This window comes from Zootoca vivipara, chromosome 5 (genome assembly GCF_965207765.1).
Source record: "Zootoca vivipara chromosome 5, rZooViv2.hap1.1, whole genome shotgun sequence".
NCBI classification, from domain to species: Eukaryota; Metazoa; Chordata; class Lepidosauria; order Squamata; family Lacertidae; genus Zootoca; species Zootoca vivipara.
Window position 1 is genome coordinate 58,635,134 of NC_142588.1, and position 8,786 is coordinate 58,643,919.

Consider the following 8,786-nt stretch of genomic DNA (forward strand, 5'->3'; position numbering starts at 1 on the left):
AACAAGAGCTGGAGGGCCACAGGTTCCCCATCCCTGCCATATGCATTTGGCCTGCTCACCACAGAATTGTCACTATAATCCTGTTTGGAACCATTCAGAGTAGGTGAATTTGACTGTCAAATATTTTGCCATTGAGTGAAGTAATATTATAATTAAGAATTTTCAGAAGACAAAAGTTGCAAAGTAAAGTTGCATAACACCAATGCACTGCTGGCATTTTGTGTCTCTGTCTTAGAAAGGACTACAATGCATTTATGTCAGGCAGCAAAGAGTTGACTCCCATTTTGCCTTTGTTCTTCAAATGACACACATTTTACTTATTTACTTTAAATATTTATAAGCCTGCCTTCACGCAGCAAATTCTAGTTTCCTTGCTGGTTTGGAGCTTCCTTAGACTGTTGTACATATCCTGCTTCAGCAGTCATATATTCAAACAATCTTCTGAGGTTTTTTATATATATATAAAAAAGTGGGGAAGGCAATTTTTGTTTTTAAGCTGAAAACCGGCTTTAGTTGAGCGATGGGGAAGGCTGCTTGATAATGACATAGATGCACTCTTCACAGTCCCTTCTGCTTCATATGAGCGAAACATGTTGCTCCTGAACTCAGTCCTCAAGAGAAGATTGAACAACGTGTGATGAGTGTGCTTTCTGGAGCGCAACAGTTCCTGTCTATATATGTGCCTAGAAATACAACTGGGAGGGTATTTTTTGACCTCAAGGGTACTTAGGAGAACACAATAACACCAAAGCAAGCTCTAACAAAACCTAGACAATAGGAATAATGTTAATAGAATTGTTCATATGGGTGACTCAAAGAGCTATCTAGTTGAACCCTGAAAGATAAATGAAATTTTGCAAACCAGCTCCAAGAGATGGTACTTTCACCACCCGCTGAAAACCTTTAGAGAAGTAAATTCTATATTTTAACATGTTCCTCCATTGACAGTTCTGGCAACCCAGTCAGATGGCAGGGAATAAATAAAGTTGTTGTTGTTGTTGTCTTTCCTATTCTCAGTACTTCATCTGTGACCACCAACCTTGCTGCTGCCCTGAAATTCTGAGTCTTATATGGTGCAATTTCAACTCCCCATTTTTGTCTTCCCTCCAGTCATCTTGATCAATAGTTATTCTCCTTTATATTCATGGTATTCTTTTCAATACTTCCCAAAATTTTGCTTTTCATAAACTTTGTTCCTCTTTGAACTGTCTACAAGCTTGTTTGCTTTTATTTATTTATTTATTTCATTGATGAATTAATCACATCCCATAAAGCATGCCTAAGCGATTTAATAATAAAGACAGTGACAATAATGACATATACAATTTCAAGTCCAATACAGGTACAGACTAGGGTAAAAAATCTCCACTTAAAAGGTTTGCTGAGAAAGGAAGGTCTTCAACGGGCACTGAAAAGACAATAGAGGTTTCTGATATGTAATGAAAGGGAGTTCCAAAGACTAGGTACTGCCACATTGAAGGTCCAAGTTCTGCATGGTACAGAACAGATCTCCTGATGACCTTATGCTGCAGGATGCAGTGGTCAGATGGTTATAGAAGAGGTGAGATGATATTTTAAGTGTCCTGGCCCCAAGCTGTATAAGTACAACACTAAAGGTAAAGGTAAAGGGACCCCTGACCATTAGGTCCAGTCGTGACCAACTCTGGGGTTGCGCGCTCATCTCGCATTATTGGCCAAGGGAGCCGGCGTATAGCTTCCAGGTCATGTGGCCAGCATGACAAAGCCGCTTCTGGCAAACCAGAGCAGCACATGGAAACGCCGTTTACCTTCCCGCTGTAGCGGTTCCTATTTATCTACTTGCATTTTGACGTGCTTTCAAACTGCTAGGTTGGCAGGAGCTGGGACCAAGCAACGGGAGCTCACCCCGTCACAGGGATTCAAACCGCCGACCTTCTGATCAGCAAGCCCTAGGCTCAGTGGTTTAACCACAGCGCCACCTGGGTCCACTACCAGCCCCTTAAACTTTGCCCAGTAATTTGATGGTGATATTCTGCCCTAGTGAGCAGTCAAGCAGCTACATTTTGTACTAGCTGCAGCTTCCAAACCAACCACAGGTCCAATCCTATATTGTGGTAATCCAATCTGGAGGTTACCAATTCAGGGATAACAACAATAGGCTATCCCAGACAAGAAACAGCTGAAGCTGCTAAAAGGTACTTATATCCACTGAGTTCACCTGGCCTCTAGACTAGTAACATGCTCTTTCAGGGAGAATATGACTCCATTCAAAGTGGGCAACTGACCAATTATCTGGACTTGAGACCCACTCACCCACAGCACTTTCATCTTGTTGTGATTCAGACTCAGTTTGCTGGCCCTCAGCCAGCTCACCACCAAGTCCAGGCACTGGTCCAGGGTTTACATGGCCTATCTTGATTCTTATGTTACAGAGAAACAGATAGGTGTATATCACCAGCATATTGATTATACTTTGCCCCAAATCTCTTGCCAACTGTTCTCAACAGCTTAATGTAGATGTTAAATAGCATAGGGGATAAGATGGTACCCTATGGCACCCCACAGCACAACGTACAGGGAGGAAAAAAAACCACCCAATGCTAATCTGTGAAACCAACCCTGGAGACAGAATCGGAACCAATATAAAACATTGCCCGCAGAAGCCATCTCACCCAACCAGTTCAGGTGGATACCATGGACAATGGTTTCAAAAGCCACTGGGAGATTATTTAAGAATAACAGGGTTGCACTCCCCTTGTCCTTCTCCCAATAAAGGCCACCCATCAACCAAGACCGGTTCAGTCCCATCAACCCAGAATGAAATGGGCCAAGATTATTATTTGAGTATTTGCAACTGTCCCACCATGACTCTCTTGATTACCTTCCCTCAAAGGCATTTGTGACAAACTCAAGGGTCCAGTATGAGGGGGTTCCCCCCCAGAAGTGACTGAATCACCATCTCTTCGAAAACAGCCAGGACCACTCTCTTCTGCTAGGATACATTTTCTACACTCTGAAGCCACCTTACCACACCTGGTCAGCATGCTTTAATAAGATAAGAGAGGCAAGAGGAACACATGGTTGGGTACATCGTTGCAAGCAGTTTGTCCACATAAACTGAAATCAATGATTTCAAAGTAGATGTTGCACTGGATACCTCATGGGAGACTGCAGTAAATGTGGCATCGAGATAGCTATGGAGGCGAGCCACTATATTCTCAAAGTGCCTCGCGAACAAGTCATAGTGGGCTTCCAAATGGTCTAAAACGCCATTCCCTGCAGCAGGTATTAAAAAGCTTCAGGCAATATAAAACAACCCCTCTTCTAGACAGGTACTTGAATATGTGATGGAGGCAAAGGACAATCTTCACTGCCCTTACTGCTCCTCAGTAGGCACGATTCTTTGCAAAATGGCATATCTGGAACTGGACCCCATCAGTGATAAAGAGCCTTTTGTGCATATAATCCTTTTGTTAATGCATTTCAAAATAGCACTTGCCTTTTCCTGCAACCATCTCACTTTGTTGACTCATTCAGATTGTGAATCATTTTTACTCAGTGTTATACAGCTTATATCTTGCACCTTTAAAGACAGAGGAAGGACTTATACTTTAGTGCCACTTTGTACGTCATGGTTGCCACCTATACCTGAAGAGGCCTGGATTCAAATCCCCACCAGTGTCAGATCTTGGTGTCTCAAATCTCAGCAGTGCCCTGTACAATGCCAAAATTCAGTGCCCCTATGCCTCCAGCACTCAGTTCTAAATCATAGTTGTGGAGTCCCCAACAGCACCCCTGAGGCTCCGTGCCCAGTGCAAGTGAACCGGTCGTGTCCCCTTAAATCTGCCTCTGTCCCCACTCAACCACAAAACCCACTGGGTGACCCTGGGCCAGTCAGCATCTCTCCAGTGGTGGACTTTGGGCTTTAAAATTTCAGTGGCAGCTTGTGCAACGCTGAAATTCAGCATGCCCCCTGCCTCTCACTTTCCATTGTTCATCATTGTTGAAGTGCCCCATTTGGAACCAGTCAGGCTACCCTAAATCCACCTCTGATCTCTCAATCTAACATACCTCACGGATTGCTGAATGAAGTCTAGAGTGAACAGTGCATACTGCCCTGGACACTTTTGAGAAAGAATGGAATAATAATATATAATTGTGGTATGTGTTTTTTAGGACTATGGAAAAACTCTCCCACTGGACCCTTGCTGCTTGTGGGATAATACAAGCATATGGGTCACTCTTCTGAGAGAGTATAAGGCAGCACTTTACATTCTGACTGCTTTTTGCATTTTGTTCTGTTTTCATCTTTAAAATAGCCTTTTTTGTTATTTTTATCTATTTCCTGTATTTCACTAGATTTAGATGCCTCTTGATTGTAATAAAACCTCAAAGCAGATTACAAAATATAATAAAACAATAGAATTATCAGTTTAAAAAACAGTACCTACGGGACCGCCTCTCCTGGTATGCCCCGCGGAGGACCACAAACAACAATATTCTGGAGATCCCGAGCCATAAAATGGCTAGATTGGCCTCTACTAGAGCCAGGGCCTTTTCAGTACTGGCCCCAACTTGGTGGAACGCTCTTTCCCAGGAGACCAGGGCCCTGCGGGATTTGTCATCTTTCCGCAGGGCCTGCAAGACAGAGCTGTTCTCCGCCTGGCCTTTGGGTTAGACTCAGCCTGACCCCTGTGTTTTCCTCCCTCATGGCTTGGATTTATGGACTACTTGAAATGAGGCTGCACTTTAAATTTTAATACTGTATTTTAAATCTGTATTTTAATTAATTCTTTTTATGTTTTATTGTAATTATGTTGGTGTGAGCCGCCCTGAGCCCGGTTCTTGACTGGGGAGGGCGGGGTATAAATAAAAATTTATTTATTTATTTATTTATTTATTTATTTATTTATTTATTATTAAAAACAACTCTTTAAAACATTCCAGCAATAATTAAATTCACTAATAAGCTAAAAGAAAAAACCCCAGATCAAAACACATGTCAACATTCTACATGTCTGTATAGTGAATTCCCAAATAGAGGAAATCACCGTGAGCTGAAGAGACAAAGGAAGATTATTTGTGGGAAATGGAGCCAAGAGCTCACAAGAAGATAAAGGGAAACTATATAATAGCAGTTGTGAAAATAAGATCTGCAAATGCAGTGATCCAAATACCCCCCCCACCCTTTGTCAGAATGAAGTTGACTGAGAATTGAATATCCCATAGTATCTAGCTTTTATTCTGCCCTCCCACCATGTTGTCAGTGACCTTAGTCCTCCCCCACGAGCTATGAAATGGTAAATGATAAACTATTCAGAGGATGTAGAAGACTGGGCCTGGCCTAGCTAGGGTTGCAAGGAGATATATCAAAAGAAACCTATAAGAAATCGTAATGGCAAGTCACAGGAGTCACACTGTGACCAAACCAAACTAAAGCTGAGCCAAAAGAAATGCTCTGAACTTCTGATTATTAAAAACTTCCGTACCCCGGTTTGCTATGGCAGATGTAGAAGACAGGCCATAACAATGAGGTAGAAGTGTACAGCTTGTTAGCCTTGTCAAAAGGCCACTGTGGATGAGCATGTGTTTGCATCATCCGGGGGAGGGGGGGGAGCATGTGACCTGCTCCCTATTCTTTCACTGAAAGCTAAAGAAGGCAGAGGAAAAAAGGTAAATGGTGATTATCCGGTTTTTGTAAGTTTTGGAGAGAAATCCAGATCATATGTCAGCACTTCCCCTTCAGTGGTGCTGCAGAGCAGGACTTCAGGTACTCAGCAGAATGAACAGGAGGGCCCCCAAATGCAGCAGGCCTGGCTTACAACATTTTTAAGTACTGTAATGAAGTAATGCAGAAGATTATCTAAAGAGGGCACCCTACCCACAAGACTATGAAGTCCAGAGCCCGAAATTATCTAATTGCACCACAGGTCCTGTTCCCTCCTTATATGAACTATTTCATGAGGCTTACAACCCTAAAACAGCCGCCTCATCTCTTATTGATGGTGCCAAAACCTGGTTGTTGTTCTGTGCCCTAAAGGAACGAGCATTGCAGCAAATTCGTATTCCTTGAGGTGCTATTTGCAACTGCCTGCCTGGAGGACTCGTGCTATGACATGCACAGATTCCTTCCACTTCTATTTCCAACTCTGAATTTATGCTGAAGTATAAAGGGTTCCTTTTCCCTAGCATACTTCATAGAGGACATGCTTTAGGCTGGGGGTGGGGGAGAGATGTCTCTTGCTCAAAGCCCTTGGCACAATAGCATAAGTCATTATATTCAGCCATGTTGTCAGCAGTCATGTTGCTCCTAAGATGGCCTCGGTTGACTTCCAAGCATGCCACACTAATAGCAGGGCCCCCTCCCTGCTTATAGTTATCACCACCTCTGCCATGTATCTAATGCCTGCAAGCCCTTTTGTCTTTTCAAGATCATTCAGGAAGATGCACTGTTTCTATCTGACACCCAAAAGCATTATGGTTCTTCTCTGCCTGGGATTATAAGTGAACTAGTAAAGGACCTTGTGGTGCTCAAGGCAGGTGCTAGATTTAAGCATGGAGTCAGTGCCCATTATTCATACCCTCTCCTTTACCCAAACAAACCCCCATCCAGGACATATTTAAGACCAGAGGATGCTATAGTACAAGCCTGCCCAGTGATACTACAGCAGTCTGGGCTCTAAACCCTATAAAATGGCTGACACCCAGATAGAATCTCCACCCACATCAGAGCAGTCATATATATATATATATATATATATATATATATATATATATACACACACACACACAACACACACACCTAAAGTATTTCCCCTAGCTTCTTTCCCCTCAGATGTGACAGATGACAATGTACCCACCTTTGTTTTGCTGCAGCCAACATTGTTCCATCTTCATCAAACAGGACTGTATCTTTATAAAGATATATGCCATGCCACAGGTTTCCAAGGTTCTCCACACACCCACACAAAACATTGGGAGCCATAGCATGTGCAGGAAATGGAGATTGGAATGTTATTGCTACTGCTTACAACAGACATAGTTCCTTCTCACCCTCCCGCCCTTGTCTCTCAAAAGTGCTTTCATTAAAAGGATGCAGGGTTTGGTTCGAATCAAATAAGTGTGAATTATGGGGTGCTCAAAAGAAAGGTTATGCTGGCTGGCTGGCGAGCCCTCGCCCAATCCCCATGACTCTGCATTCTTTCCATGGTCCCTGTGTCACAGCCATTGATGCAGGGGCAGGTGGGGTGGGGTGGTGTTTATTAGCAATGCATTTCTGTTGCCTAGCTGGACATTTTTCAGAAGCTTGCAGATTGATTTGAAAGACAAAAAGAGGGTCTTTATTCTTTCTCACAGAGCAACACAGACTGATCAAGGGGGAAAGGCATCTGCCCTCTCTATGATGAATTAGGAAAAATAAGCAAAAAACACCTGGTGGGTGTTTTTGTCTTTTGAGTCTGAGCAAGTGGGTTATCATTGCAATCTAAACTGCATTTTATTGGAAACCACATTTCCTTTTACAAGGGGTAGTTCCTGTCTCCATTCATTCCTAACATCATTTTCCAGTCTGACTGTTCTCTTACCTGCTACCATTACTGGCCATAACACCCCCTCATACTTCACACACACACAAAGAGCGCTTTACAATGGAAAGAAAAATAGAGAACAGAACCTGTGTTGTCACTTAAATCTTGCTCTTTCCTTAATAGCCTCACACATCCAAGGGACAGAAACAGTGGCCAGATGCTGGGGCCCATGATTGGACACACGCAGAACGACAGAGACACACACCCGTGATTGTTTCCCCAGATAACTGAAAGCAGGATCGGCTGGAAACTGGTGTCCATTGTCCTTTCTTGAAACCCAGCCAGCCGCAAGGGAGGGGGAGAGATGCGCAACTACCAGCAGCATTCAAAGCAGAATGAATAGGACCTGCGAGAGGACCTGCAAGGGCTCCCGAGGCCTCTCTCCCGTGGATACAGGCCGCTAGAGGGTCAGTGCTGCAAAAGGCGAGGCAGCTCCAAGGGCGAGAGAAGAGGAGGGGGGGGACTGGAGGAGGGGGTACCAAGAGAAAAGGCAATGGAAGGCTGCGGGCTTACCTTTTGCGGGCTCAGAGGCTCCGTGCAGTCCGCCCTCCGTTGGGAAATGCCGGCGCTGGCATTGGCGAGGCTCCGGGATGCGACCCCTGCCTGAGCGCCCGCCCGCCCGCTTGCCCGATGGAAGGAGATGCGAAGAGACGCGCCTGGCCGCCTCCCCTGGCTTGTGGTGCTGATGCTGCGCTCTCTGGGGATGCTCGATTCCTGCAGGTTCACTGCGCGCCCCGCCCCTCGGCCCTGTCAGCGCGCTGATTGGCTGGCGGAGCAGAGGAGCCTGTCGACCGCAGCCGCCAGAAGGGCGGGGCTCGCGCTGGGCTTCTGCCGCTTTTGATGCTGCCTCTCGGAAGGCAGGGAGGGAGGGAGGGAGGGGCGCCTGCTCTGGGCGCTCCAGAGGCCGCCGACCTGCTCACTGCGGAACTGCGATGCGTGGCCCCGGGGGAAAGCCGGCAGAGGCAGCCGTCTTCGCCCTGGGCAGAGCACAAGCGCCTCCCGCCCACACCGGGTATGACTCCTCAAAGCAGCGAGCGAAAATGGAGACGGCAGGCATCCGTGCCAACCGCATCCATGCACTTGCTCTATCGCAGGAGATCTGACTCATCATCCCCAGCCTGCGCATCTACACAGGGCCAGACCAACGCGCTTTGGTGCTCGAAAATTGCATTCCTCGCCGCCCCGCTGCACACACGCTAGCAAGGAAACTAAATCAGTTAT

The 8,786-nt window shown here is 45.4% G+C and overlaps 1 protein-coding gene across 12 annotated transcripts in view; it reads right to left on the reverse strand.

The window, feature by feature from the left end:
• Nucleotides 1-8,786, reverse strand: part of KIF1A (kinesin family member 1A) — a 114,544-nt gene extending 105,758 nt beyond the window's left edge. For all 12 annotated transcript variants that reach the window (XM_060274633.2, XM_060274632.2, XM_060274629.2 and 9 more), the window contains exon 1: nucleotides 8,079-8,786. The gene's annotated coding sequence lies outside the window, so the exon portion shown is untranslated. The remainder of the gene's footprint in view (nucleotides 1-8,078) is intronic.